The sequence below is a fragment of the Dermacentor variabilis genome, chromosome 2, assembly GCF_050947875.1.
Source record: "Dermacentor variabilis isolate Ectoservices chromosome 2, ASM5094787v1, whole genome shotgun sequence".
Lineage (NCBI taxonomy): Eukaryota > Metazoa > Arthropoda > Arachnida > Ixodida > Ixodidae > Dermacentor > Dermacentor variabilis.
In genome coordinates this window covers 213,898,600-213,903,758 of record NC_134569.1, presented here as the reverse complement: position 1 = coordinate 213,903,758, position 5,159 = coordinate 213,898,600, and positions in this window count along the sequence as shown.

Genomic DNA, 5,159 nt, shown 5'->3' with positions numbered 1-5,159 from the left:
TAGAATGCCATAAACTTATCCACCTGAGCGAGGCAGCTTCAAATCACAATAAATAAATTTACACAATGGCCAGACAAAAAATTCCCACTTCTCCACCCGAAAAAAAAAAAAACGGTTTCTGCTATGTATGTTATGCAAAAAGAGGAATACACTTGGACGCTTCTCTGAAATTAAGTGAAATCACAATGCCAGTAAAACAAGAACACAAGTTTCTTGGAGTAACGTTCAAGAAAAAGCAAAAATTTCCAGCTCTCGTGGCAGATACAGTGCACAACATTCTCAAAGTATTATCAAATAAGCACTGGGCTTCCTATCACCTATGTTCGCTACTCATTTACTGTTCTGTGGTACGCTGCATTTTAGACTATGGTTGTATCATTTATGGTTCAGGATGGCAGTCCTACCCATTTGGCATCTTCATCCTGTGCCCAATCTCGGACTGTGACTGTCAAATGGCACTTCATAACATTGCCGACGCAGATTTTACACAATGACTGCAACGAACCTCCTCTATGTCACTGAAGAGTACTGTTAACCGTGTCATATATGTTTTAAGAATTAAGTCATCACCTTAACACATATGCTACAACATTTACAGTGTAACTCATGCTCATTAATTATTCAAGCAAACCACACACAATCAAACCACTTCTTTTACGATTTAAATACTGTCGTGTATATGATATCCCTGACGAGACACCCAATGTCACAAAGACACCACCAAGACTGCCGCCACGATCTTATATGACACAGTCTTATGATCTTTCACTAATTCTGTCTAAATAATGAATGCAACATAATACAAGAATTCCAGCCTCTCCAGGAGAAATGTAACAACTATACAGAATTTTACCATGATGGCTCGAAAACAAGAAACCATGTGGGCATCGGGTTCGCGACAAAAGAGTGCATAATGAGCGTCAGAGTGCCTGTCTTTTTCCATTTTGAATGCTGAAGTCTATGCCATATGGGAAGCAGTACCAAAATTCGTCACTAATCAACACAGAAAAGCAATCACCTACACTAATACACTAATTAAGTGCATTAAAGGTTGTATACCTAAAATCGGACTATAAACTTCTACTTGGTGGTACTTTAAACAAGCTTGTTTTAAACAAACAAGATATAGATCTATCCAATTATGCCGAGTTCCAAGCCAGTTTGGTATACCAGGCAAATGAAAGGCAGATAAATGCACCTGCTTGGCAGCATACAGAGGAGTTAAAAATGATAAAACCACTGAATGAGTATCCGAACGATTTGTATGGTGGTGCCATCAAAATGGCAGCACCATTGAGATTCCTGCAAAGGTAACAAGTTTCATCTAATTGAACCCGCACTTGGTGAATGGGAGATGCACCATCACCAAGAATGGTTTATTGAGGTTTTATTATGCAGACTTTAAATAGGGCAGGCACGTCTCACACAAACCCTTATAAAGAAAGAACCGACATGTGACAAATGCTAGGAAAGGTAAACAGTAATATATGTTCTAATGAAGTGTCCTTGTATCAAAACAAAGACAAGAACCTGTGCACGAATCATACAAGCTGCACATACCTCTACACCCCACTCTGATTCTAAGAGATGACCCACTTGTACACGCCTATTGTGCTAAACATTTTACAGGAAACTGATGTCTTAAATAAATCTTAGAACAATGCAGCTTTTACTATTCATTATCTAACACCTTGCGGCTCACGCAGCATAGCCTTAGTCACTTTTGTGCCACTAAAACCCAATTAACTAACTCTCATTTTCTGATTCCACTTGACCTGCTTTGCCAAGAGCTTTGCCTGTTCTGTGAGCAGGCAGCTGTGAAGTGTTCTATAAAAAAGTGCACATCACTTTGAAAAAGGTCCCTACCACAAGCTATACATTGTGGCACCCTACCAATAATGCAAATTGTCAGGGTGTCTCCCAATCAGCATAGCTGAACAGCAAATACTTCAGTGTCACTTGGCATTTTGTGTGCTTCGCGCTGAACACCACAATAAAGTTGCTCCTGCTGTCACTACTCTACTTTCTTGAGCCAGTGCTTTGTGCTTTTCAGTGGCAGCATCGCATCCATCTGAAGAGCTTCGCATAACTTTGTATTATACACTTTGCCTCCCGCGTTTCGGCACGGAGGCTGGCCAGCAGAGCAACATGGTGCCATTCGGCCTGGTAGTCTCAAGCATTCTCTAACTCATATCTGGCTGATCTTACAGGCCGCCATTGGAATCTGAACCTGGCAACGTTTAACGTTAGAACGCTATCTAGTGAGGCGAGTCTAGCAGTATTATTGGAGGAATTAGAGGGTAGTAAATGGGATATAATAGGGCTCAGTGAGGTTAGGAGGACAAAAGAAGCATATACAGTGCTAAAAAGCGGGCATGTACTGTGTTACCGGGGCTTAGCGGAGAGGCGAGAACTAGGAGTCGGATTCCTGATTAAAAAGGAAATAGCTGGTAACATACAGGAATTCTATAGCATTAACGAGAGGGTGGCAGGTCTTGTTGTGAAACTTAATAAGAGGTACAAATTGAAGGTGGTACAAGTCTATGCCCCTACATGCAGTCATGATGACCAGGAAGTCGAAAGCTTTTATGAAGACGTGGAATCGGCGATGGGTAAAGTCAAAACAAAATACACTATACTGATGGGCGACTTCAATGCCAGGGTAGGCAAGAAGCAGGCTGGAGACAAGTCAGTGGGGGAATATGGCATAGGCTCTAGGAATAGCAGAGGAGAATTATTAGTAGAGTTTGCAGAACAGAATAATATGCGGATAATGAACACCTTTTTCCGCAAGCGGGTTAGTCGAAAGTGGACGTGGAGGAGCCCGAATGGTGAGACTAGAAATGAAATCGACTTCATACTCTGCGCGAACCCTGGAATCATACAAGATGTAGACGTGCTCGGCAAGGTACGCTGCAGTGACCATAGGATGGTAAGAACTCGAATTAGCCTAGACTTGAGGAGGGTACGGAAGAAACTGGTACACAAGAAGCCAATCAATGAGTTAGCGGTAAGAGGGAAACTAGAGGAATTCCGGATCAAGCTACAGAACAGGTATTCGGCTTTAACTCAGGAAGAGGACCTTAGTGTTGCAGCAATGAACGACAATCTCATGGGCATCATTAAGGAGTGCGCAATAGAAGTCGGTGGTAACGCCGTTATACAGGAAACCAGTAAGCTATTGCAGGAGACGAAAGATCTGATCAAGAAACGCCGATGTATGAAAGCCTCTAACCCTACAGCTAGAATAGAACTGGCAGAACTTTCTAAGTTAATCAACAAGCGTAAGACAGCGGACATCAGGAACTATAATATGGATAGAATTGAACAGGCTCTCAGGAACGGAGGAAGCCTAAAAACAGTGAAGAAGAAACTAGGAATAGGCAAGAATCAGATGTGTGCGTTAAGAGACAAAGCCGGCAATATCGTTACTAATATGGATGAGATAGTTCAAGTGGCTGAGGAGTTCTATAGAGATTTATACAGTACCAGTGGCACCCACGACGATAGTGGAAGAGAGAATAGCCTAGAGGAATTCGAAATCCCACAGGTAACGCCAGAAGAAGTAAAGAAAGCCTTAGGAGCTATGCAAAGGGGGAAGGCAGCTGGGGAGGATCAGGTAACAGCAGATTTGTTGAAGGATGGTGGTCAGATTGTTCTAGAGAAACTGGCCACCCTGTATACGCAATGCCTCATAACCTCGAGCGTATCGGAATCTTGGAAGAACGCTAACATAATACTAATCCATAAGAAAGGGGACGCCAAAGACTTGAAAAATTATAGACCGATCAGCTTACTGTCCGTTGCCTACAAAGTATTTACTAAGGTAATCGCAAATAGAATCAGGAACACCTTAGACTTCTGTCAACCAAAGGACCAGGCAGGATTCCGTAAAAGCTACTCAACAATAGACCATATTCACACTATCAATCAAGTGATAGAGAAATGTGCAGAATATAACCAACCGTTATATATAGCTTTCATTGATTACGAGAAAGCGTTTGATTCAGTCGAAACCTCAGCAGTCATGGAGGCATTACGGAATCAGGGTGTAGATGAGCCATATGTAAAGATACTGGAAGATATCTATAGCAGCTCCACAGCCACCGTAGTCCTCCACAAAGAAAGCAACAAAATCCCTATAAAGAAAGGCGTCAGACAGGGAGATACGATATCTCCAATGCTATTCACAGCATGTTTACAGGAGGTATTCAGAGGCCTGGAGTGGGAAGAATTGGGGATAAAAGTTGATGGAGAATACCTTAGCAACTTGCGATTCGCTGATGATATTGCCTTGCTTAGTAAGTCAGGAGACCAATTGCAATGCATGCTCACTGACCTGGAGAGGCAAAGCAGAAGGGTGGGTCTGAAAATTAATCTGCAGAAAACTAAAGTAATGTTTAACAGGCTCGGAAGAGAACAGCAGTTTACGATAGGTAGCGAAGCACTGGAAGGGGTAAGGGACTACATCTACTTAGGGCAGGTAGTGACCACGGATCCGGATCATGAGACTGAAATAACCAGAAGAATAAGAATGGGCTGGGGTGCGTTTGGCAGGCATTCTCAAATCATGAACAGCAGGTTGCCACTATCCCTCAAAAGGAAAGTGTATAACAGCTGTGTGTTACCAGTACTCACATATGGGGCAGAAACCTGGAGACTTACGAAAAGGGTTCTGCTGAAATTGAGGACGACGCAACGAGCTATGGAAAGAAGAATGATGGGTGTGACGTTAAGGGATAAGAAAAGAGCAGATTGGGTGAGGCAACAAACGCGGGTAAACGACATCTTAGTTGAAATCAAGAAAAAGAAATGGGCATGGGCCGGACATGTAATGAGGAGGGAAGATAACCGATGGTCACTAAGGGTTACGGACTGGATTCCAAGGGAAGGGATGCGTAGCAGGGGGCGGCAGAAAGTTAGGTGGGCGGATGACATTAAGACGTTTGCAGGGACAACATGGCCACAATTAGTACATGACCGGGGTAGTTGGAGAAGTATGGGAGAGGCCTTTGCCCTGCAGTGGGCGTAACTAGGCTGATGATGATGATGACTCCCCACCAGCGGCTGTGACAAGCCTTTGCTACGTGTTATTCAACAAAAGCTCCCCCCCAGCACTCAGCATGATGAAAGCATATATGCAAAACAGGTGCAGAGAG